Below are 27,998 nucleotides of genomic sequence, written 5' to 3' on the forward strand. Positions count from 1 at the left end.
TGTCCACTACCTGCCCAGTGCACAAAGATTCTAGCTCCTGATTCTACCAGGAACCTATAAATCTGTACATAACACAATCTCTTGCTGTCCTAATTTCCGTATGCCAAGCAAATTGTATTATTGTATTAAAGAGGTACTGTAACATCAAAGACAACTTATTGCCAGCAGATAGCCATACCTAATTTATGGGGGAAACCCCAGTATTTCCTCATATAAAGCCAGCATTTTGCTGGAATTTCACCTTTAAATGCTAAGCCACGCCCCCTCCATAAGTTTCCTCCGCGGATGTATAAATTAGTTGTGCGCACTGCCCCCTGGGTAGTGACATCACCAGCAGTAGTTGGGAGAGAAAAAAAAAACTGTTGTCCTCACCGTCATCAAGGAAAGACATGTGCACTAGTTGTGCACGAGGGGAGGCAGAAGCAGCCGATGTTGCAGCCTCAGCTGCTGTGACAGATCTTCCTCCTCTCTGCCCCCCTGAATCTGCGCTGCCACTCTCAGCTCCACGTCCTGCAGATCAGCTGGTATGTGTAAGGAACTTCATTGGAGCTGGAAGCCCTGTGCTTTCAGCACACACTTCCTACAGCTCTCCTGCAATCTCTGTGTTATCTTTGTCCCGTCTGCCTCTGCATCTCAGGTGAACTCACATGGCAGGCAGAGCAGAGATAGAGCTACTGAAATGGAGGGCTGTAGGAAGAGCTGATAAGGGAGGACTTCCAGCTGGGATGAAGTGAGTAAAACAAGCTGATATGGGAGAGGTGGGGGCTGCAAGGCTGCACAGCTACCCATAGTAAACAACACATTGGGCTCTATTCTCAAAGACTTCCCGCATGCGGTAAAGTACATGCGGGAAGTTTGCACCCAAAATACCGGCAAGTTGGAATTCTCAAAATGTTCTGCATGTTTTTTCCGCATGCGGAAAAAGTGTGATAAAAGTGCGGGATTCATGCGGTAAAATTTCCGCAAAAGTCGGTATTTTCCGCAATAAAAGATCAATTCTCAAAGATGTTCAGGCGCATCATTTCTTCGTTAATTACCGAATTTTTATCACCTACAAGTAGTAGGTGATATATTCCGCATCCCATTGACTTTAATGAAGTGTGGAGGCTTAACGGCTGTGCTTGGTGGACTTTAACTTTTTTTTTTTAAACACTTTTTCATGCGACTTTTTTACCGCATGATTCCCGCATGAATAATGCCTGTTTCCGCATCTTTTTTCCCGCATGCGGCAAACATGCGGAAAATGTTAGTGAATGCTGAAAAAATGCGGAGTTTACCGCTGGCGGAAATTTAGCGCTAAAATTTTGCGGTACTTTTGGCTCTTTGAGAATAGAGCCCATTCTGACAAATGCAGGCTTCTGCTTGTTTGTTTCCCCTTCTGCAGTCATTTGTCTGTGGGTGTTGACCTCTCCCTTTGTAAAGACATACCTTTAGCACAATCCTCCTCCTCCCCAACCCCCTACACTACAGGGGGTCCACTCAGCACTGTAAATATTCTGTCCAGAAAAAAAGTATTTTTCTTCAGTCTTGAAAGACTGACAACTAATGCTAGGTACACATGATGCACTTATCTGCCAGATTTACAGTCATCGATTATTTCTGACATGTCTGATCGGATTTCTGATGGATTTCCAATAGAAGTAAATGGGAAATTGATCAGAAATCAGATTGGACATGTTGGAAATAATCGATCCGACAGAAAAATCTGTCAGAAAATTGCAACGTGTGTACCTAGCATTAAGGTAGCCATATCGCTTAGAGAGGGTTTTGTCTCTTGGTCGAATCTGCCCATCATTGCTAGCGATATGGCTACCTTAATGCTAGGTACACATCTGTCAGCTGCCTATACACCACAGACCGATTTCCGATCGATTTCAGCATGAAATCTTGGGAATTGGCCGAGCCCACCTTGTCCACCGCCTCTCCACTGTACATATGTATGTGTGTGTGTAATGTGTAAATGTGCATTTATACATTACCTGTTCTGTGTTGCAGTGCCCGTGCATTTTCCAACACTCTTCTGCTTGCCGCATAGCACGCCAGCGTGGTTTATGCAGCTAATAGAAGAGCAGCAGAAGACAGACGGGCACCCGCAACACAGGACAGGTAATGTGTAAACGCGCACTTACATATTACGTACATACACATTGTGGGAACAGCGCCGGGGTTTCATCGCATTCGTCGCTCTTGCAAAATTTCGTAATTTCATGTCCTATACAGAAACAAAGTTATTTGAATTAACAAAATGGACATAATTTCATTTCTCAGGCCCGGGGCACACCAAAACCCGCTAGCAGATCCGCAAAATGCTAGCAGATTTTTAAACGCTTTTTTTTATTTTTCTGAGGCATTTTGCGGATTGCTGCTGCGGATTTCAGTGTAGTACATTTCATATATTGTTACAGTAAAGCTGTTACTGAACAGCTTCTGTAACAAAACCGCCTGGCAAACTGCTCTGATGTGCTGTTTTACAGAGCGGTTTGCGTTTGTCCTATACTTAACATTGAGGCAGAAACGTCTCCGCAATCCAAAAAATGCCTCACCCCGGGAGAATTAGTTTCTGCAAAACGCCTCCCAGTGTGGTGTGCACACCCCCATTGAAATGCATTACCCTAGCGTATCCGCAGCTGCAAGCGGCTGCAGAAACACTCAAAAAGCCGCTCGGTGTGCCCCAGCCCTAATAGTAATTATGCACATTTAGGTAATGACTAAACTCAGGAAAGTCACTCATCGATTGCAATTAATGATAATGCAAAGGACCCTACATGTGCTGTCGCTTTAAATGTATCAGGAGGCTCTATCTGCAGCCACTTCTAAGACGTGCTCTTTGGCCCAGTGCACACCAAAAACCGCTAGCAGATCCGCAACGCGCTAGATGTTTTTGAAGCAGATTTCAGAGCGATTCTAGGTATGTTTAGAGGTTTTCTAAACATGCCTAGCAATTTTTGGAGGGTTTTTGTGTAGCAGATTACAAATATTGTTACAGTAAAGCTGTTACTGAACAGCTACTGTAACAAAAACGTCTGGAAATCCGCTCTGATCTAGCGTTTTTCAGAGCGGTTTTCCACTCTCCTATACTTTAACATTGAGGCAGACACGCCTCAGAAATCTACAAAATGCTGCAGGACCTGAGTTTGCATTTGTGGAAAAAAACGAGCCGCTCTGGTGTGCACCATCCCATTGAAATACATTACCCAAGCGGTTTTCTATCCCCAAGCATTTTTAAAAACGCTCATGAACCGCTCTGGGGTGCACCAGCCCTTTGTCAAGGTGCATTTAGTGATCATGACACTTGGTTTTGCAATATCTGATGATGCAAAGGTCCCTGCAAGTGCTGTCGCTTTAAATGTATCAGGAGGCTCTGGACTGGAACACAATTTCAAGAACTGAAGGATTTTCGTGTTAAACACAAGATTCTGATTTGCTTGTGTTAAGTAAATGATCCTACTTATGAAAAATCTATTGTAATTACAAAATTCCCCATAGACGCGAAATTTCATGTAATTTTGTGAAATTTGCAAAATTTCTATTATGGCCATAATCTTAATTTCGCGAATTACGCGACATTTCGCGTAAACGTAATTAGGTCATTGCGCTCATCACTATTCTCCATTCATTTACCCTGCTACAATTACTTTACTAAAGCTGCTTTACAACAACCATTCAATTTTGTTTGTATATACAAACTACTTTTAGCCTCCTTCAGCTAGTTCTCTAACTGCACTTCTCTCTCCACACATGCATTGGGCACCTTCAGATGACATCAGTCAGTAAAAAAAAGGTGGTTACAACCTTCACTGTATAACAGTTACAACTACTGGAATAAAGAAAAAAATAACGGTTACTCTGCCAGGAGTAAAAATGGTTCGTCCCAGGCATTTTTACTGGACATTGCTGAGAGGATTTTTTTTCTGTTTACAGTTCCTCTTTAAGGTTGTTGCATTATATTTAAGGGGAGGCAGGTGTATCATATAAGAACAAAAAATGCTATCCATATCCAATATCCATGCTTATTTCTTGATTCACAGTTTTAAACCTTTGCATAATATTTATTCCCACATCACTCTATCGCTTTCATATGAGTTTGTTTATAAGATCTGTTGCCTAAAGATTGCTCAACTGTGTCACTGACTACAGAATTGTGCAATGTTGCATATAAATCCCCTGTCTGACACGAGGACACTAATGCACGTGTTGTGTGGAAAAATTTTGCACTGCTTCCTACCCAAATTTCTGAGCCTATACTTTCAGCCCAGGATAAGATTTACAAGGGTCTGAAATTACAACCATGTAAGTTCTTTCCAGTTCATTCCTCACTGAAAGAAATAGTTTCAGGTCAATTGAAAGAACCAGAGCATATAGGATTCATCCCAAATTCTTTTAAACAACATTTTCCCTTTGGTGAAAAAGACGAGGCGCATTGGGCTAAATGTCCTAAGATTGACATGGCTATTTCTTAATATTTGAAGGATGCAGATCTTTTATTCAAAGACACAAGTTTATTGCAAGATCCCATAAATAGAAAAATCAGATGTTTTGATTAAAAAAAAGCTTGGGCGGAGACTATGTTCTGTTTCAATCCAGAGATTTTGTCTATGTGTAGCCTGCAACCTAATGTCTTGGGTTGAAGCAGTGGAGGTGGATTTAGTCAAAGGATTTCCTTATGAAACTGTATTACAGTCTATTCCTTTGATTTCTAATGCAGTAGCTTTTTTTTATCGGGTGCAGTGGCTGAAGCACCTCGCTACAAGGAGGTCTATTTGGTTGAAGACATCATGCTGTTTGAGGGTGATCTACTTTTTGGCAAAGATTTGGAGTCTGTTTTAACTAGGTCAGCTGAGAAAGGTAAAAAATTGCCAGATAAAAAAAAAAAAAATTATCCCCAGGAAACGGTTTCGTCCAAGGTCAAGTTTTTTTTTTTTTTTTGCCAGGGTGAGGTGCAGTCAGGTGTTAGAGGTAGATGGGCATTTTGCAGGTAGAGGTCCCTCAGGAGTTGGTAGACCAGGGAACCCTAAGCCGCATGAAGATAACTGGCAACCAAGGTTCTGTGGAGGGCAGACTTCAATCATTCTCTGCAGTGGGTTCGTATCGCAGAAAAAAAGTTTATTTTGAGTCTAATAGAAGAAGGTTACCAATTAGAGTTTCACTCCCTGCCCCCAACACAAAATTAATCACGACTCTACCCAGAAATCGGGACAAAGCAGACAAATTATGGGGGGCCATTGCAAAGATGATGGCTAAACAAACAAATATAATAGTGGCATATAGTTACATAGTTATTTGGGTTCTATCGATATGAACCAGAATCAATCAAGTTCAATCAGAAAGCAAAGTATAACACCAGCCTGCTCCCTCACATACCCCTGCTGATCCAGAGGAAGGCACAACACCAGTCTGCTCCCTCACATATCCCTGCTGATCCAGAGGAAGGGACAACACCAGCCTGCACCCTCACATATCCCTGCTGATCCAGAGGAAGGCACAACACCAGTCTGCTCCCTCACATATCCCTGCTCATCCAGAGGAAGGGAAAACACCAGCCTGCACCCTCACATATCCCGGCTGATCCAGAGGAAGACACAACACCAGCCTGCACCCTCACATATCCCTGCTGATCCAGAGGAAGGTACAACACCAGCCTGCACTCTCACATATCTCTGCTGATCCAGAGGAAGGCACAACACCAGCCTGCACCCTCACATATCCCGGCTGATCCAGAGGAAGGCACAACACCAGCCTGCACCCTCACATATCCCTGCTGATCCAGCGGAAGGCACAACACCAGCCTGCACCCTCACATATCCCTGCTGATCCACAGGAAGGCACAACACCAGCCTGCACCCTCACATATCCCTGCTGATCCAGAGGAAGCCACAACACCAGCCTGCACTCTCACATATCCCTGCTGATCCAGAGGAAGGCACAACACCAGCCTGCACCCTCACATATCCCGGCTGATCCAGAGGAAGGCACAACACCAGCCTGCTCCCACACATATCCCTGCTGATCCAGAGGAAGGCACAACACCAGCCTGCACCCTCACATATCCCTGCTGATCCAGAGGAAGCCACAGCACCAGCCTGCTCCCTCACATATCCCTGCTCATCCAGAGGAAGGCACAACACCAGCCTGCACCCTCACATATCCCTGCTGATCCAGAGGAAGCCACAACACCAGCCTCCTCCCTCACATATACCCTGCTGATCCAGAGGAAGGTACAACACCAGCCTGCTCCCTCACATACCCCTGCTGATCCAGAGGGAGGCACAACACCAGCCTGCTCCCTCACATATCCCTGCTGATCCAGAGGAAGGCACAACACCAGTCTGCTCCCTCACATATCCCTGCTCATCCAGAGGAAGGGACAACACCAGCCTGCACCCTCACATATCCCTGCTGATCCAGAGGAAGGCACAACACCAGCCTGCACCCTCACATATCTCTGCTGATCCAGAGGAAGGCACAACACCAGCCTGCTCCCTCACATATCCCTGCTGATCCAGAGGAAGGTACAACACCAGTCTGCTTCCTCACATATCCCTGCTCATCCAGAGGAAGGGACAACACCAGCCTGCACCCTCACATATCCCTGCTGATCCAGAGGAAGGCACAACACCAGTCTGTACCCTCACATATCCCTGCTGATCCAGAGAAAGGCACAACACCAGCCTGCTCCTGCACATATCCCTGCTGATCCAGAGGAAGGCACAACACCAGCCTGCACCCTCACATATCCCTGCTGATCCAGAGGAAGGCACAACACCATCCTGCACCCTCACATATCCCTGCTGATCCAAAGGAAAGCACAACACCAGCTTGCTCCCTCACATATCCCTGCTGATCCAGAGGAAGGCACAACACCAGCCTGCTCCCTCACATATCCCTGCTGATCCAGAGGAAGGCACAACACCAGCCTGCTCCCTCACATATCCCTGCTGATGCAGAGGAAGGCACAACACCAGCCTGCACCCTCACATAGCCCTGCTGATCCAGAGGAAGGCACAACACTAGCCTGCTCCCTCACATACCCCTGCTCGTCCAGAGGAAGGCACAACACCAGCCTGCACCCTCACATATCCCTGCTGATCCAGAGGAAGGCACGACACCAGTCTGTACCCTCACATATCCCTGCTGATCCAGAGAAAGGCACAACACCAGCCTGCTCCTGCACATATCCCTGCTGATCCAGAGGAAGGCACAACACCAGCCTGCACCCTCACATATCCCTGCTGATCCAGAGGAAGGCACAACACCATCCTGCACCCTCACATATCCCTGCTGATCCAAAGGAAGGCACAACACCAGCCTGCTCCCTCACATATCCCTGCTGATCCAGAGGAAGGCACAACACCAGCCTGCTCCCTCACATATCCCTGCTGATCCAGAGGAAGGCACAACACCAGCCTGCTCCCTCACATATCCCTGCTGATCCAGAGGAAGGCACAACACCAGCCTGCACCCTCACATATCCCTGCTGATCCAGAGGAAGGCACAACACTAGCCTGCTCCCTCACATACCCCTGCTGATCCAGAGGAAGGCACAACACCAGCCTGCTCCCTCACATATCCCTGCTGATCCAGAGGAAGACACAACACCAGCCTGCACCCTCACATATCCCTGCTGATCCAGAGGAAGGCACAACACTAGCCTGCTCCCTCACATACCCCTGCTGATCCAGAGGAAGGCACAACACCAGCCTGCTCCATCACATATCCCTGTTGATCCAGAGGAAGGCACAACACCAGCCTGCTCCCTCACATATCCCTGCTGATCCAGAGGAAGGCACAACACCAGCCTGCTCCCTCACGTATCCCTGCTGATCCAGAGGAAGGCACAACACCAGCCTGCTCCCTCACATATCCCTGCTGATCCAGAGGAAGGCACAACACCAGCCTCCTCCCTCACATATCCATGTTGATCCAGAGGAAGGCACAACACCAGCCTGCTCCCTCACATATCCATGTTGATCCAGAGGAAGGCACAACACCAGCCTGCACCCTCACATATCACTGCTGATCCAGAGGAAGATACAACACCAGCCTGCACCCTCACATATCCCTGCTGATCCAGAGGAAGGTACAACACCAGCCTGCATCCTCACATATCCCTGCTGATCCAGAAGAAGGCACAACACCAGCCTGCTCCCTCACATATCCCTTCTGATCCAGTGGAAGGCACAACACCAGCCTGCACCCTCACATATCCCTGCTGATCCAGAGGAAGACACAACAACAGCCTGCTCCCTCACATATCCCTGTTGATCCAGAGGAAGGCACAACACCAGCCTGCTACCTCACATGTCCCTGCTGATCCAGAGGAAGGTACAACACCAGCCTGCACCCTCACATATCCCTGCTGATCCAGAGGAAGGCACAACACCAGCCTGCTCCCTCACATATCCCTGCTGATCCAGAGGAAGGCACAACACCAGCCTGCTCCCTCACATATCCCTGCTGATCCAGAGGAAGGCACAACACCAGCCTGCTCTCTCACATATCCCTGCTGATCCAGAGGAAGGCACAACACCAGCGTGCTCCCTCACATATCCTTGCTGATCCAGAGGAAGGCACAACACCAGCCTCCTCCCTCACATATCCATGTTGATCCAGAGGAAGGCGCAATACCAGCCTGCTCCCTCACATATCCCTGCTGATCCAGAGGAAGGTACAACACTAGCCTGCTCCCTCACATATCCATGTTGATCCAGAGGAAGACACAACACCAGCCTGCACTCTCACATATCCGTGCTGATCCAGAGGAAGATACAACACCAGCCTGCTCCCTCACATATCCCTGCTGATCCAGAGGAAGGCACAACACCAGCCTGCACCCTCACATATCCCTGCTGATCCAGCGGAAGGCACAACACCAGCCTGCACCCTCACATATCCCTGCTGATCCAGAGGAAGGCACAACACCAGCCTGCACCCTCACATATCCCTGCTGATCCAGAGGAAGCCACAACACCAGCCTGCACTCTCACATATCCCTGCTGATCCAGAGGAAGGCACAACACCAGCCTGCACCCTCACATATCCCGGCTGATCCAGAGGAAGGCACAACACCAGCCTGCTCCCTCACATATCCCTGCTGATCCAGAGGAAGGCACAACACCAGCCTGCACCCTCACATATCCCTGCTGATCCAGAGGAAGCCACAGCACCAGCCTGCTCCCTCACATATCCCTACTCATCCAGAGGAAGGCACAACACCAGCCTGCACCCTCACATATCCCTGCGGATCCAGTGGAAGCCACAACACCAGCCTGCTCCCTCACATATCCCTGCTGATCCAGAGAAAGGTACAACACCAGCCTGCTCCCTCACATACCCCTGCTGATCCAGAGGAAGGCACAACACCAGCCTGCTCCCTCACATATCCCTGCTGATCCAGAGGAAGGCACAACACCAGTCTGCTCCCTCACATATCCCTGCTCATCCAGAGGAAGGGACAACACCAGCCTGCACCCTCACATATCCCTGCTGATCCAGAGGAAGGCACAACACCAGTCTGTACCCTCACATATCCCTGCTGATCCAGAGAAAGGCACAACACCAGCCTGCTCCTGCACATATCCCTGCTGATCCAGAGGAAGGCACAACACCAGCCTGCACCCTCACATATCCCTGCTGATCCAGAGGAAGGCACAACACCATCCTGCACCCTCACATATCCCTGCTGATCCAAAGGAAGGCACAACACCAGCCTGCTCCCTCACATATCCCTGCTGATCCAGAGGAAGGCACAACACCAGCCTGCTCCCTCACATATCCCTGCTGATCCAGAGGAAGGCACAACACCAGCCTGCTCCCTCACATATCCCTGCTGATCCAGAGGAAGGCACAACACCAGCCTCCTCCCTCACATATCCATGTTGATCCAGAGGAAGGCACAACACCAGCCTGCTCCCTCACATATCCATGTTGATCCAGAGGAAGGCACAACACCAGCCTGCACCCTCACATATCACTGCTGATCCAGAGGAAGATACAACACCAGCCTGCACCCTCACATATCCCTGCTGATCCAGAGGAAGGTACAACACCAGCCTGCATCCTCACATATCCCTGCTGATCCAGAAGAAGGCACAACACCAGCCTGCTCCCTCACATATACCTTCTGATCCAGTGGAAGGCACAACACCAGCCTGCACCCTCACATATCCCTGCTGATCCAGAGGAAGACACAACAACAGCCTGCTCCCTCACATATCCCTGTTGATCCAGAGGAAGGCACAACACCAGCCTGCTACCTCACATGTCCCTGCTGATCCAGAGGAAGGTACAACACCAGCCTGCACCCTCACATATCCCTGCTGATCCAGAGGAAGGCACAACACCAGCCTGCTCCCTCACATATCCCTGCTGATCCAGAGGAAGGCACAACACCAGCCTGCTCCCTCACATATCCCTGCTGATCCAGAGGAAGGCACAACACCAGCCTGCTCTCTCACATATCCCTGCTGATCCAGAGGAAGGCACAACACCAGCGTGCTCCCTCACATATCCTTGCTGATCCAGAGGAAGGCACAACACCAGCCTCCTCCCTCACATATCCATGTTGATCCAGAGGAAGGCGCAATACCAGCCTGCTCCCTCACATATCCCTGCTGATCCAGAGGAAGGTACAACACTAGCCTGCTCCCTCACATATCCATGTTGATCCAGAGGAAGACACAACACCAGCCTGCACTCTCACATATCCGTGCTGATCCAGAGGAAGATACAACACCAGCCTGCTCCCTCACATATCCCTGCTGATCCAGAGGAAGGCACAACACCAGCCTGCACCCTCACATATCCCTGCTGATCCAGCGGAAGGCACAACACCAGCCTGCACCCTCACATATCCCTGCTGATCCAGAGGAAGGCACAACACCAGCCTGCACCCTCACATATCCCTGCTGATCCAGAGGAAGCCACAACACCAGCCTGCACTCTCACATATCCCTGCTGATCCAGAGGAAGGCACAACACCAGCCTGCACCCTCACATATCCCGGCTGATCCAGAGGAAGGCACAACACCAGCCTGCTCCCTCACATATCCCTGCTGATCCAGAGGAAGGCACAACACCAGCCTGCACCCTCACATATCCCTGCTGATCCAGAGGAAGCCACAGCACCAGCCTGCTCCCTCACATATCCCTACTCATCCAGAGGAAGGCACAACACCAGCCTGCACCCTCACATATCCCTGCGGATCCAGTGGAAGCCACAACACCAGCCTGCTCCCTCACATATCCCTGCTGATCCAGAGAAAGGTACAACACCAGCCTGCTCCCTCACATACCCCTGCTGATCCAGAGGAAGGCACAACACCAGCCTGCTCCCTCACATATCCCTGCTGATCCAGAGGAAGGCACAACACCAGTCTGCTCCCTCACATATCCCTGCTCATCCAGAGGAAGGGACAACACCAGCCTGCACCCTCACATATCCCTGCTGATCCAGAGGAAGGCACAACACCAGTCTGTACCCTCACATATCCCTGCTGATCCAGAGAAAGGCACAACACCAGCCTGCTCCTGCACATATCCCTGCTGATCCAGAGGAAGGCACAACACCAGCCTGCACCCTCACATATCCCTGCTGATCCAGAGGAAGGCACAACACCATCCTGCACCCTCACATATCCCTGCTGATCCAAAGGAAGGCACAACACCAGCCTGCTCCCTCACATATCCCTGCTGATCCAGAGGAAGGCACAACACCAGCCTGCTCCCTCACATATCCCTGCTGATCCAGAGGAAGGCACAACACCAGCCTGCTCCCTCACATATCCCTGCTAATGCAGAGGAAGGCACTGTCACAGGATCCCCACTGGCCGTGAACACGCAAAACCTTCCGATCCGATTCTAGCGCACAGATTGAGAGCTATGGACGCAATCTGCGTAGAATTGGCGGAGTTTGAGCGTCACGACGCAGTAGGGAGCCTGTGAGGTTACGAAAATACACTTTTACTCCAACCCAGGGGTAGTTCTGCCACCATCTCTGTTTTCTATCAGCCCAGAGAAAACTGCTAACTGGCTATAGACCTGTGAAACAAACAAACGGTTAAAACTGTGCAATTCCTATCTATCTATCAAAACAGTAGCGTCCCTTCGGAAGTTTAGGTCTCGTCTGTGTATACTGAATAGAAGGTTTTACTGAGAGGTAAAGACCTTTTAAGAAGCCTTTATTTGTTACAATATAAATAATTAATATATACAGACAATCGTGAACAATTAAACGATGAGAGACAGTGATAACACAGTACATAAAAGAAAAAGGGATAAAAAGAACGAATACTTATGATTCTGTGGAAAGTCCGTTCGGGAAAAGACAAAGTTCCTTTGTTGCAGTTAGTTCGCAATATGGCCGAACCACATGGCCGTTGCTCCGCCTGCAAGATGGCCACTGCTATTTCCCCAAGCAGTGGCAGTCTTTTCGGTATGATGGAAAGTGGGGGAATTGGCTGGGAGTCCTCATGCAATCAGTTTTGAGCACTGACATTTCTGGGCGGAGTCTCAAGCTCAGCCCAGGGGCGTGTCAGGCAGTGAGTTCTCAGGGGAGGAACTTCCAACCATCCACAAAATATGTCCAATTTCATATCCCGCCGGGGTTTTGTCGCACATGCAAACCGATTTCATATTCAGATTGGGCTGAGAATACACGTTCATAGGACATCAAACTTGCAATATTTGGGGCGCACGGGGACCCCATTATTCATATCTCAGCCCCTGCTCGGGTTACCTGGCTATGTCTAGTATCACCATATTCTACAGAATTAGGGAAACGAAATTACGTAATTTTCATATTCCTCCTATGGATGGTATTTGCAAAATGTGACAAGTTATCAACACCATGCATTCCATATCCAGTCTAGTCGGTGCCGTCAAGACTGGGAGAAATGTAGTGGTCAATAGACCTCATGCTGTGCTAGCTTCCCCTGTTGAATAGACTCTGTTGGTATTTCAGCTCTGCCCAATTAGCACATTAGTGTCACCAGAGCTTTTCCGGGAGCCTTAAAAGGACTTCTTGCTAAACCAGGTTGCTTTAGCAATATGCTAACGCAGGCCCATTCAGCCCTCATGGCAAAAGGGGGGGAAGGCAGGAAGGAAAAACTTCTATTTAAAAATAAAGAATGTCAGTTTTCCGATCACGGTTGCGATCGGACAATCGGCCGCGAATCCTCGGACGACTGGGCGTCGCCCGGCGTCACACCTCCCCCTTCCCGAGCTCTGCTCAGGGAGGTGTCAACAGGACGCCTTCCGTAGCAGCTATTGGCGCTGTTGGGTCGGGTTCCCCCTGACACCGCGACAGCCCATCAGCGTTTTGGTGTCGGCTGCCTGCTTTGTGTTGGATCGTAAAGTCGTACTGCTGCAATGACAGGCTCCACCGTAGGAGCTTGCCGTTGGTTCCAGCAGTACGGTTTAGCCAACTCAGGGGATTGTGATCAGTGACGATCGTGAAGGAGCGGCCGTACAGATACGACTGCAGTTTCTGTAGGGCCCACACGATCGCCAGGCACTCCTTTTCAGTTGTGGAGTAGGCTACCTCTCGGGGCAGGAGCTTCCGGCTCAGGTAGAGGATAGGGTGTTCATCCCCCTTTCCATCCACCTGGCTGAGGACTGCGCCGAGACCGTAGTCAGAGGCATCGGTTTGCACCACAAACCGACGACTGAAGTCTGGGGCCTGAAGCACAGGGGCGCTTGCGAGGGCCTGCTTCAAGGCCTGGAAGGCATTCTCGCAAGCGGGGGTCCAGCTAACCACCTTGGGGTGCTTCTTGCTAGTGGCATCGGTCAGGGGCTTCGCCAGTGTACTATAGGCGGGAACAAATTTCCTATAGTAGCCGGCGGTCCCCAGGAACGCCTGGACCTGCTTTTTCGTGATAGGTCGAGGCCATGCCAGGATGGCGTCCACCTTTCCCGTGTCAGGTTTCAGGGTGTTACCCCCCACCCGGTGACCTAAGTACTGCACCTCGGTCATGCCAATCTGACACTTACTCGGTTTAACCGTCAGATTGGCCATGGCCAGCCTCTCTAGTACCTGGGACAGGTGTTTGAGGTGTTCTTCCCAGGTGGGGCTGAACACCGCAATGTCATCCAGATACGCTACAGCGAACCCTTGCATTCCCTCTAGCAGGTCGTTCACGGCCCGCTGAAACGTGGCCGGGGCGTTCTTCATCCCAAAGGGCATCATCGTGAACTCGAAGAGGCCGAAAGGGGTGATGAAGGCCGACTTTTGCCTCGCGTCAGGTGCAAGTGGTATCTGCCAATACCCCCGGCTCAGATCCATGATTGATAGGTACCTGGCTGATGCCAGTGTATCTAGCAGCTCATCAATGCGAGGCATGGGGTAGGCGTCTGTAGTGGTGATGGCGTTCAGTTTCCTGTAGTCTACGCAGAACCGAGTTGTCTGGTCCTTCTTGGGGACCAGGACAACAGGGGCTGCCCAGGCACTACTGGACTTTTGAACCACCCCTAACTCCAGCATCTCCCTCACCTCCTTCTGCATGTCCGCCTGTACCTCGGGAGAGACACGGTAAGCGGATTGCCTGATGGGGGGGATGGGTACCTGTATCTACCCCATGCACCGCCATACTGGTCCGCCCCGGGATACCGGAGAAGGTGTGCTGGTACTGGCCCAGCACCTTCTGTAACCGCTCTTGCTGGGCTGAGGCGAGCTGTGGATTGACGTTTAGGTCGCCGTCCACATCTCGTACGTCAGCCAGCAGGTCTAACAGGGGGTCTGCCTCTCCCTGCTCTAACCGGCTGCACACTGGCAGCGCATACTGGGTCCTGTCATGGTGGGCCTTCAGCATGTTTACATGAAAGCTCTTCTGCTTCCTGCCCCCCATGTTCACTAGATACGTCAGAGGGTTTAACCGCTGCACTACAGTAAAAGGCCCCTCCCAGGCTGCTTGCAGCTTGTTCTGCCTCACGGGAAGAAGGGCATATACCTTGTCACCCACATCAAATGACCGCTCTCCAGCAGTGCGGTCGTACCATGCTTTTTGTTTGGCCTGAGCCTGGGCCAGGTTGTTGGTCACTACTGCGGACAGGGACTCCATTTTGTCCCTGAACTTGAGGACGTAATCGACCACGGAGACATCAGTGGGGTCGCCCTTGCCCTCCCATGTCTCCCGCATCAATTGTAAGGGTCCTCGGACATTCCTCCCATACAGGAGTTCAAACGGGGAAAACCCGGTTGACTCCTGCGGCACCTCCCTGTACGCAAACAACAGATGAGGCAGGTATCGTTCCCAGTCCCCACCTTGCGACTCAACAAACGTGGTCAGCATTTGCTTCAGCGTCCCGTTGAACCGTTCACACAGTCCATTGGTCTGCGGGTGGTAGGGACTGGAGACAATGTGCGTCATGTGTATCTTTTTGCACAGGGCCTCCATGAGTTCGGACATAAACTGGGATCCCTGATCGGAGAGCATCTCCGCAGGGAACCCGACTCGGGAGAAAATGTTAAGTAGCGCGTCTGCTACCTTGTCCGCCCTCAGGGAGGAAAGCGCCATGGCCTCAGGATAGCGGGTGGCGTAATCCACCACCGTCAGGATGTACCTTTTGCCACTGCTGCTGGGAGTGGGCAATGGTCCAATTATGTCGACTGCCACTCTGTGAAAGGGCTCACCTATGATTGGCAGTGGACACAAGGGAGCCTTGCGGGGGTTCCCAGCCCGTTTTACCTTTTGGCAAACAGTACATGAGCGGCAATAGTTGGTCACATCGATCCGCATCCTGGGCCAGTAGAAATGACCCTGGATACGGTCAAGTGTCTTGTGGATTCCCAAGTGCCCTGCCAGGGGAATGTCATGTGCGGACTTCAGCACATGCCCCCGGAAGGCACTGGGTACCACAAGCAACTTGGTACCCACACTTGTTTCACCTTCGGTGGGCTGTACAGGCTCGCTGTACAGCTTACCACCTTCCCAATATACCTTGAAGGTATCTCCATTCGTGAGGGGCTCAGAAGCCTGTCTTCTGAGTGCCTCGAGGCTAGGGTCAGTCTGGAGTGCTTGCACAAATGCAGCACTCTCGCTCTCAGCCAGCTGGCCCGTGGCATATGCAGTTAGTGGCTGAAGGCTACCATCCCTGTGGTCAGAGGAGGGGGAGGAGGCCGGAACCTCTTCCACCTGCTCTGAGCCCAGGTTCTGAGCAGCGCGGCTGCGTGTTACTGCCAGTACAGGTACACCTTCAGACTGGCACATACTGGCATTACTCACATCCTGGCTGCATGCATGAATTACAGTGACAGGTACAACAACATTTTCATCACAAACAATCGGTATATCAAACACAGGTACCTGTGACACAGGTACTATTGGACTCGGTACCCCTGGACTGGGCACACTCAACCCACCTCCCCCCTGTTCTTGCCCCTTGGTGCAAAGTACCTTAGTGTGGGCGGAGAGTCCGTCTCCCTCCTGGCAGTCTGAGGGGCTTGGGGCAGGTTCATAATAGGACACAAGCTTGCCCAGGTCGGTCCCCAACAAAACTGGGACCGGCAGTTGGTCCAGGACCCCAACAACCTTCTCTTGAACCCCCACCCCCCAATCGATGGACACCCGAGCCTGGGGAATGCGAGAAAGAGTGCCCCCCACTCCAGTGAGGGTAAGGTATTTGTCAGGGAGGATATTTTCCGTCGGGACCAGGTGCGCACGCACCAGGGTGACATCCGCTCCAGTGTCGCGGAAACCGGTAACAAGCTGGTCGTTCACTGTAACCAGCTGGTGGTTGCTCGTAGCGGAGTGGATCCCTCTCCCACCTGCGAACATGACGTTGTTGGGTGCTCCCGGCTGGGGTGCGCTGGCTGGCGGCAGTTGCCGTGGGCGAGGTGTAGGTGGTGCAGGAGCTGGTGCTGTCTGCCTCCGCTCCGGGCAGTTAAACTTCATGTGTCCGGGCTTGCGGCAAAAGTGACAGGTGATGCCCTCTGCTACTGCAGGCCTGGACGCAGCAGCTGCGCTGGATGGCCTCTGGGGCGCACGGCTCACAGAGGTAGGAGAGTCTGCAAAATTGTGGGACTGACCTCCTCTCCAGCTAGATGGGGCAGTCCTGCGGGTCTCCGGCACCCTGGTCGTTGCAAAGGTCTCAGCGAGGTCTGCAGCGACCGTCGCTGACGCCGGTCGGCGCTCCAGCACAAACTGGCGTACATCAGCCGGGCAAATGTTCAGAAACTGCTCCAGGACGATTAAGTCCTCCAGGACACCGTAAGACCCTTTAGTGAGGCCTAGCGTCCACTGGCGGAGGGTGGTGAGCAGACTGCTGACCACATCTTGATAAGAATCAGTAGATTTTTTCTGCCAGGACCTGAACCTTTTCCGGTAGGCTTCTGGCGTCAGCTGGTACTTAGTGATTATAGCCTCCTTTATAGCGGTATAATCATTGTCCTTTTCCACAGGCAGCTCTGAGAAAGCATCAAGCGCTTTGTAGCGCAGCAAGGGTGTCAGATGTCTGGCCCACTGGTCTTGGGACAGACGATACTGACGGCAGGCCTTTTCAAAAGACCTCAAAAACAAGTCAATGTCAGTGTCTTTTTCGATAATAGCAAATTTAAATTTTGCACTTACTGGAGCGGCAGTCCCTTCAGCAGGGAGGCTGGGCGTTGAACTCCGGCTGGCTGGCTGCACTTTCGCCATGTTCAGCTCATGCTGTCGCTGGAGCTCCCTTTCTGCAGCAGCCGCTTGCCGCTCCTCCCGCTCCCGCTCTGCGGAAGCCTGACGCATGCGCTCCTCACGCATGTACTGCAGGTACTTGTCCACATCAGTTTCCATCAGCTTTTTCAATGCCTGCTGCATTACTGGATCAACATAACTGGACAGTCCAGTACTGGCCGGTTCCAGGCGAGTACTTTCAGGGGTTCTGGGGTCGGGGATCACACTGACAGCCTCCTGCGTATCTGTTGCCGCATTGCCCGCGGGTTGCTCAACCTCGGTACGCACAGGATCTTCAGTCTCTGGTTCCCCTCGACTTGCGTTAGATGAGCCGGTGTCCTCCACAGTGGACACCTCCAGCGTCCGCAGATTCTGGCTATCCCATCGGTACAAGTCCGTTATCAGGTCCTGCTGTTTCTTGCTGCGGATGTCCATGCCTCTCGCCTCGCACAGACTCTGCAGGTCGGATAGGACCATGACCTTGTAATTCCCGGACATTTCCATGCCAAATAAAAGAAAACTTAGGGGAGGGGTACTGGTTACACAGTCTCTCTGTATATATGAAAAATATATTGCACTCAGTCACTACCAACGAATTAGTTCGTTTCTCGATAGGGCTAATTCGATAGCCCTACCTGAGATACTATCAGCACACACAGATCCCAAACGCTGCCGACCACTGTCACAGGATCCCCACTGGCCGTGAACACGCAAAACCTTCCGATCCGATTCTAGCGCACAGATTGAGAGCTATGGACGCAATCTGCGTAGAATTGGCGGAGTTTGAGCGTCACGACGCAGTAGGGAGCCTGTGAGGTTACGAAAATACACTTTTACTCCAACCCAGGGGTAGTTCTGCCACCATCTCTGTTTTCTATCAGCCCAGAGAAAACTGCTAACTGGCTATAGACCTGTGAAACAAACAAACGGTTAAAACTGTGCAATTCCTATCTATCTATCAAAACAGTAGCGTCCCTTCGGAAGTTTAGGTCTCGTCTGTGTATACTGAATAGAAGGTTTTACTGAGAGGTAAAGACCTTTTAAGAAGCCTTTATTTGTTACAATATAAATAATTAATATATACAGACAATCGTGAACAATTAAACGATGAGAGACAGTGATAACACAGTACATAAAAGAAAAAGGGATAAAAAGAACGAATACTTATGATTCTGTGGAAAGTCCGTTCGGGAAAAGACAAAGTTCCTTTGTTGCAGTTAGTTCGCAATATGGCCGAACCACATGGCCGTTGCTCCGCCTGCAAGATGGCCACTGCTATTTCCCCAAGCAGTGGCAGTCTTTTCGGTATGATGGAAAGTGGGGGAATTGGCTGGGAGTCCTCATGCAATCAGTTTTGAGCACTGACATTTCTGGGCGGAGTCTCAAGCTCAGCCCAGGGGCGTGTCAGGCAGTGAGTTCTCAGGGGAGGAACTTCCAACCATCCACAAAATATGTCCAATTTCATATCCCGCCGGGGTTTTGTCGCACATGCAAACCGATTTCATATTCAGATTGGGCTGAGAATACACGTTCATAGGACATCAAACTTGCAATATTTGGGGCGCACGGGGACCCCATTATTCATATCTCAGCCCCTGCTCGGGTTACCTGGCTATGTCTAGTATCACCATATTCTACAGAATTAGGGAAACGAAATTACGTAATTTTCATATTCCTCCTATGGATGGTATTTGCAAAATGTGACAAGTTATCAACACCATGCATTCCATATCCAGTCTAGTCGGTGCCGTCAAGACTGGGAGAAATGTAGTGGTCAATAGACCTCATGCTGTGCTAGCTTCCCCTGTTGAATAGACTCTGTTGGTATTTCAGCTCTGCCCAATTAGCACATTAGTGTCACCAGAGCTTTTCCGGGAGCCTTAAAAGGACTTCTTGCTAAACCAGGTTGCTTTAGCAATATGCTAACGCAGGCCCATTCAGCCCTCATGGCAAAAGGGGGGGAAGGCAGGAAGGAAAAACTTCTATTTAAAAATAAAGAATGTCAGTTTTCCGATCACGGTTGCGATCGGACAATCGGCCGCGAATCCTCGGACGACTGGGCGTCGCCCGGCGTCACAGGCACAACACCAGCCTGCACCCTCACATATCCCTGCTGATCCAGAGGAAGGCACAACACTAGCCTGCTCCCTCACATACCCCTGCTCATCCAGAGGAAGGGACAACACCAGCCTGCACCCTCACATACCCCTGCTGATCCAGAGGAAGGCACGACACCAGTCTGTACCCTCACATATCCCTGCTGATCCAGAGAAAGGCACAACACCAGCCTGCTCCTGCACATATCCCTGCTGATCCAGAGGAAGGCACAACACCAGCCTGCACCCTCACATATCCCTGCTGATCCAGAGGAAGGCACAACACCATCCTGCACCCTCACATATTCCTGCTGATCCAAAGGAAGGCACAACACCAGCCTGCTCCCTCACATATCCCTGCTGATCCAGAGGAAGGCACAACACTAGCCTCCTCCCTCACATACCCCTGCTGATCCAGAGGAAGGCACAACACCAGCCTGCTCCATCACATATCCCTGTTGATCCAGAGGAAGGCACAACACCAGCCTGCTCCCTCACTGTAACGATCGGTGAAGCACAGAGAGGATCTGATTACCGGTGATCTGCAGTATCACTGGGAATACAGATATATACCAGATTATAAGTGATCTGCAGTCTCACCGATAATCCGATATACTAGCTAACCTCTGTTCACCTGAGTAGAGTGTAGTGTTTGGTGTAACAGTAACACTTTGAGGACTAGGCCTCAGTGCAGCAAGGAGTACTGAACAGATTCCTTCTGCAGACCTGAGCTCTCCAAGACGGGAGGAGACAGACTGACAGTAGGAAGGATGTCTGGAAGTGACCCTCAGGAGGAAGGGTCGCTAACAGAGCGAGGAACCGCCTCTAACGGTAAGGTCGGTTCTCGAGGTCGGACAAGCCAGGTCGTACACACACGGACAGATAAAGTACAAGATCAGGAGGCAAAGGCGGAGTCTAAGTACAGACAGTGTTCGGTAACGGGGTATCAGAAATATCAAGGTACAAGATCAGAGTTCAGAAGGGTAGTCGAGGCAGGCAAAAGTCATAACAAATAATCACAATCAAACTAGTATTTTAAGCTATCAACAAAATCTAGCTAAGTGTAGGATTACAGCTCCAGCTGGTCCCGGCACACTTGCGGATCTGACTACGGATCTGGGTGCTTCCACATATGTGATCGCACGCCAGACAAAGAGCAAGTGAACAACCAGCAGTATATATACTCTAGGACCTTTCCAGGACCTCCCTAATTGCTGGTCCAATGAGAGCAGTGGAATTTGTCAGCTGACCCAGCTGGTCAGCCGACACCCTTCTAACTGCTATTTAAACTCTGCCTCTGTGCTCGCGCGCGTGTAAGTCTGAATCTTGGTGGACTATCAGTCCCAGCCACACCAGTACTGTCTTGCAATGTATCCAGTGAACTGAGTGCGGGAGCCGCCTCCGATGCGGATTCCGCCGCTCTGCCAAAGCGGCATGCGGCGTTTTTTCCGCTTTGTGACGCCATGCTGGACGCGGAAACAGCCGCCTCGCCTTGAGAGACAGCGGCTTTTCCGCGTTTCATCACACTCACATATCCCTGCTGATCCAAAGGAAGGTACAACACCAGCCTGCACCCTCAGATATCCCTGCTGATCCAGAGGAAGGCACAATACCAGCCTGCACCCTCACATATCCCTGTTGATCCAGAGGAAGGCACAACACCAGCCTGCACCCTCACATATCCCTGCTGATCCAGAGGAAGGTACAACACCAGCCTGCTCCCTCACATACCCCTGCTGATCCAGAGGAAGGCACAACACCAGCCTGCTCCCTCACATATCCCTGCTGATCCAGAGGAAGGCACAACACCAGCCTGCTCCCTCACATATCCCTGCTGATCCAGAGGAAGGCACAACACCAGCCTGCTCCCTCACATATCCCTGCTGATCCAGAGGAAGGCACAACACCAGCCGGCACCCTCACATATCCCTGCTGATCCAGAGGAAGGCACAACACCAGCCTCCTCCCTCACATATCCATGTTGATCCAGAGGAAGGCGCAATACCAGCCTGCTCCCTCACATATCCCTGCTGATCCAGAGGAAGGTACAACACTAGCCTGCTCCCTCACATATCCATGTTGATCCAGAGGAAGGCACAACACCAGCCTGCTACCTCACATGTCCCTGCTGATCCAGAGGAAGGTACAACACCAGCCTGCACCCTCACATATCCCTGCTGATCCAGAAGAAGGCACAACACCAGCCTGCTCCCTCACATATCCCTGCTGATCCAGAGGAAGGCACAACACCAGCCTGCTCCCTCACATATCCCTGCTGAGCCAGAGGAAGGCACAACACCAGCCTGCTCTCACATATCCCTGCTGATCCAGAGGAAGGCAGAACACCAGCGTGCTCCCTCACATATCCTTGCTGATCCAGAGGAAGGCACAACACCAGCCTCCTCCCTCACATATCCATGTTGATCCAGAGGAAGGCGCAATTCCAGCCTGCTTCCTCACATATTCCTGCTGATCCAGAGGAAGGTACAACACTAGCCTGCTCCCTCACATATCCATGTTGATCCAGAGGAAGGCACAACACCAGCCTGCACCCTCACATATCCGTGCTGATCCAGAGGAAGATACAACACCAGCCTGCACCCTCACATATCCCTGCTGATCCAGAGGAAGGTACAACACCAGCCTGCATCCTCACATATCCCTGCTGATCCAGAAGAAGGCACAACACCAGCCTGTTCCCTCACATATCCCTGCTGATCCAGAGGAAGGTGCAACACCAGCCTGCACCCTCACATATCCCTGCTGATCCAGAAGAAGGCACAACACTAGCCTGCTCCCTCACATATCCCTGTTGATCCAGAGGAAGGCACAACACCAGCCTGCTCCCTCATATATCCATGTTGATCCAGAAGAAGGCACAACACCAGCCTGCACCCTCACATATCCCTGCTGATCCAGAGGAAGGCACAACACCAGCCTGCTCCCTCACATATCCCTGTTGATCCAGAGGAAGGCACAACACCAGTCTGCTCCCTCACATATCCCTGCTGATCCAGAGGAAGGTACAACACCAGCCTGCACCCTCACATATCCCTGCTGATCCAGAGGAAGGCACAACACCAGCCTGCACCCTCACATATCCCTGTTGATCTAGAGGAAGGCACAACACCAGCCTGCACCCTCACATATCCCTGCTGATCCAGAGGAAGGTACAACACCAGCCTGCTCCCTCACATATCCCTGCTGATTCAGAGGAAGGTACAACACCAGCCTGCTCCCTCACATACCCCTGCTGATCCAGAGGAAGGCACAACACCAGCCTGCTCCCTCACATATCCCTGCTTATCCAGAGGAAGGCACAACACCAGCCTGCTCCCTCACATATCCCTGCTGATCCAGAGGAAGGCACAACACCAGCCTGCACCCTCACATATCCCTGTTGATCCAGAGGAAGGCACAACACCAGCCTGCTCCTTCACATATCCCTGCTTATCCAGAGGAAGGTACAACACCAGCCTGCTCCCTCACATATCCCTGCTGATCCAGAGGAAGGCACAACACCAGACTGCTCCCTCACATATCCCTGCTGATCCAGAGGAAGGCACTACACCAGCCTGCTCCCTCACATATCCCTGCTGATCCAGAGGAAGGCACACCAGCCTGCTCCCTCACATATCCCTGCTGATCCAGAGGAAGGCACAACACCAGCCTGCTCCCTCACATATCCCTGCTGATCCAGAGGAAGGCACAACACCAGCCTGCTCCCTCACATATCCCTGCTGATCCAGAGGAATGCACAACACGAGCCTCCTCCCTCACATATCCATGTTGATCCAGAGGAAGGCACAACACCAGCCTGCTCCCTCACATATCCCTGCTGATCCCGAGGAAGGTACAACACCAGCCTGCTCCCTCACATACCCCTGCTGATCCAGAGGAAGGCACAACACCAGCCTGCTCCCTCACATATCCCTGCTGATCCAGAGGAAGGCACAACACCAGCCCGCTCCCTCACATATCCCTGCTGATCCAGAGGAATGCACAACACCAACCTCCTCCCTCACATATCCATGTTGATCCAGAGGAAGGCACAACACCAGCCTGCTCCCTCACATATCCCTGCTGATCCAGAGGAAGGCACAACACCAGCCTGCTCCCTCACATATCCCTGCTGATCCAGAGGAATGCACAACACCAGCCTCCTCCCTCACATATCCATGTTGATCCAGAGGAAGGCACAACACCAGCCTGCTCCCTCACATATCCCTGCTGATCCAGAGGAAGGCACAACACCAGACTGCTCCCTCACATATCCCTGCTGATCCAGAGGAAGGTACAACACCAGCCTGCTTCCTCACATACCCCTGCTGATCCAGAGGAAGGCACAACACCAGCCTGCTCTCTCACATATCCCTGCTGATCCAGAGGAAGGCACAACACCAGCCTGCTCCCTCACATATCCCTGCTGATCCAGAGGAAGGTACAACACCAGCCTGCACCCTCACATATCCCTGCTGATCCAGAGGAAGGCACAACACCAGCCTCCTCCCTCACATATCCATGTTGATCCAGAGGAAGGCGCAATTCCAGCCTGCTCCCTCACATATCCCTGCTGATCCAGAGGAAGGTACAGTACAACACTAGCCTGCTCCCTCACATATCCATGTTGATCCAGAGGAAGGCACAACACCAGCCTGCTACCTCACATGTCCCTGCTGATCCAGAGGAAGGTACAACACCAGCCTGCACCCTCACATATCCCTGCTGATCCAGAGGAAGGCACAACACCAGCCTGCTCCCTCACATATCCCTGCTGATCCAGAGGAAGGCACAACACCAGCCTGCTCCCTCACATATCCCTGCTGATCCAGAGGAAGGCACAACACCAGCCTGCTCTCTCACATATCCCTGCTGATCCAGAGGAAGGCACAACACCAGCGTGCTCCCTCACATATCCTTGCTGATCCAGAGGAAGGCACAACACCAGCCTCCTCCCTCACATATCCATGTTGATCCAGAGGAAGGCACAACACCAGCCTGCTCCCTCACATATCCCTGCTGATCCCGAGGAAGGTACAACACCAGCCTGCTCCCTCACATACCCCTGCTGATCCAGAGGAATGCACAACACCAACCTCCTCCCTCACATATCCATGTTGATCCAGAGGAAGGCACAACACCAGCCTGCTCCCTCACATATCCCTGCTGATCCAGAGGAAGGCACAACACCAGCCCGCTCCCTCACATATCCCTGCTGATCCAGAGGAATGCACAACACCAACCTCCTCCCTCACATATCCATGTTGATCCAGAGGAAGGCACAACACCAGCCTGCTCCCTCACATATCCCTGCTGATCCAGAGGAAGGCACAACACCAGCCTGCTCCCTCACATATCCCTGCTGATCCAGAGGAATGCACAACACCAGCCTCCTCCCTCACATATCCATGTTGATCCAGAGGAAGGCACAACACCAGCCTGCTCCCTCACATATCCCTGCTGATCCAGAGGAAGGCACAACACCAGACTGCTCCCTCACATATCCCTGCTGATCCAGAGGAAGGTACAACACCAGCCTGCTTCCTCACATACCCCTGCTGATCCAGAGGAAGGCACAACACCAGCCTGCTCTCTCACATATCCCTGCTGATCCAGAGGAAGGCACAACACCAGCCTGCTCCCTCACATATCCCTGCTGATCCAGAGGAAGGTACAACACCAGCCTGCACCCTCACATATCCCTGCTGATCCAGAGGAAGGCACAACACCAGCCTCCTCCCTCACATATCCATGTTGATCCAGAGGAAGGCGCAATTCCAGCCTGCTCCCTCACATATCCCTGCTGATCCAGAGGAAGGTACAGTACAACACTAGCCTGCTCCCTCACATATCCATGTTGATCCAGAGGAAGGCACAACACCAGCCTGCTACCTCACATGTCCCTGCTGATCCAGAGGAAGGTACAACACCAGCCTGCACCCTCACATATCCCTGCTGATCCAGAGGAAGGCACAACACCAGCCTGCTCCCTCACATATCCCTGCTGATCCAGAGGAAGGCACAACACCAGCCTGCTCCCTCACATATCCCTGCTGATCCAGAGGAAGGCACAACACCAGCCTGCTCTCTCACATATCCCTGCTGATCCAGAGGAAGGCACAACACCAGCGTGCTCCCTCACATATCCTTGCTGATCCAGAGGAAGGCACAACACCAGCCTCCTCCCTCACATATCCATGTTGATCCAGAGGAAGGCGCAATACCAGCCTGCTCCCTCACATATCCCTGCTGATCCAGAGGAAGGTACAACACTAGCCTGCTCCCTCACATATCCATGTTGATCCAGAGGAAGGCACAACACCAGCCTGCACCCTCACATATCCGTGCTGATCCAGAGGAAGATACAACACCAGCCTGCACCCTCACATATCCCTGCTGATCCAGAGGAAGGTACAACACCAGCCTGCATCCTCACATATCCCTGCTGATCCAGAAGAAGGCACAACACCAGCCTGTTCCCTCACATATCCCTGCTGATCCAGAGGAAGGTACAACACCAGCCTGCACCCTCACATATCCCTGCTGATCCAGAGGAAGGCACAACACTAGCCTGCTCCCTCACATATCCCTGTTGATCCAGAGGAAGGCACAATACCAGCCTGCTCCCTCATATATCCATGTTGATCCAGAGGAAGGCACAACACCAGCCTGCACCCTCACATATCCCTGCTGATCCAGAGGAAGGCACAACACCAGCCTGCTCCCTCACATATCCCTGCTGATCCAGAGGAAGGCACAACACCAGCCTGCACCCTCACATATCCCTGTTGATCCAGAGGAAGGCACAATACCAGCCTGCTCCCTCATATATCCATGTTGATCCAGAGGAAGGCACAACACCAGCCTGCACCCTCACATATCCCTGCTGATCCAGAGGAAGGCACAACACCAGCCTGCTCCCTCACATATCCCTGCTGATCCAGAGGAAGGCACAACACCAGCCTGCACCCTCACATATCCCTGTTGATCTAGAGGAAGGCACAACACCAGCCTGCACCCTCACATATCCCTGCTGATCCAGAGGAAGGTACAACACCAGCCTGTTCCCTTACATATCCCTGCTTATCCAGAGGAAGGCACAACACCAGCCTGCTCCCTCACATATCCCTGCTGATCCAGAGGAAGGCACAACACCAGCCTGCACCCTCACATATCCCTGTTGATCCAGAGGAAGGCACAACACCAGCCTGCTCCTTCACATATCCCTGCTTATCCAGAGAAAGGCACAACACCAGCCTGCTCCCTCACATATCCCTGCTGATCCAGAGGAAGGCACAACACCAGCCCGCTCCCTCACATATCCCTGCTGATCCAGAGGAATGCACAACACCAACCTCCTCCCTCACATATCCATGTTGATCCAGAGGAAGGCACAACACCAGCCTGCTCCCTCACATATCCCTGCTGATCCAGAGGAAGGCACAACACCAGCCTGCTCCCTCACATATCCCTGCCGATCCAGAGGAATGCACAACACCAGCCTCCTCCCTCACATATCCATGTTGATCCAGAGGAAGGCACAACACCAGCCTGCTCCCTCACATATCCCTGCTGATCCAGAGGAAGGCACAACACTAGCCTGCTCCCTCACATATCCCTGTTGATCCAGAGGAAGGCACAACACCAGCCTGCTCCCTCATATATCCATGTTGATCCAGAGGAAGGCACAACACCAGCCTGCACCCTCACATATCCCTGCTGATCCAGAGGAAGGCACAACACCAGTCTGCTCCCTCACATATCCCTGCTGATCCAGAGGAAGGTACAACACCAGCCTGCACCCTCACATATCCCTGCTGATCCAGAGGAAGGCACAACACCAGCCTGCACCCTCACATATCCCTGTTGATCTAGAGGAAGGCACAACACCAGCCTGCACCCTCACATATCCCTGCTGATCCAGAGGAAGGTACAACACCAGCCTGCTCCCTCACATATCCCTGCTGATTCAGAGGAAGGTACAACACCAGCCTGCTCCCTCACATACCCCTGCTGATCCAGAGGAAGGCACAACACCAGCCTGCTCCCTCACATATCCCTGCTTATCCAGAGGAAGGCACAACACCAGCCTGCTCCCTCACATATTCCTGCTGATCCAGAGGAAGGCACAACACCAGCCTGCACCCTCACATATCCCTGTTGATCCAGAGGAAGGCACAACACCAGCCTGCACCTTCACATATCCCTGCTTATCCAGAGGAAGGGACAACACCAGCCTGCTCCCTCACATATCCCT

At 51.8% G+C, this 27,998-nt stretch overlaps 1 protein-coding gene across 2 annotated transcripts in view; it reads left to right on the forward strand.

Annotated features, from left to right (window-relative positions):
* Positions 1 to 27,998, forward strand: part of LOC137545353 (schlafen family member 11-like) — a 194,070-nt gene that overhangs the window by 50,167 nt on the left and 115,905 nt on the right. The window lies entirely within an intron of this gene.

The sequence above is a fragment of the Hyperolius riggenbachi genome, chromosome 2, assembly GCF_040937935.1.
Source record: "Hyperolius riggenbachi isolate aHypRig1 chromosome 2, aHypRig1.pri, whole genome shotgun sequence".
NCBI lineage: Eukaryota > Metazoa > Chordata > Amphibia > Anura > Hyperoliidae > Hyperolius > Hyperolius riggenbachi.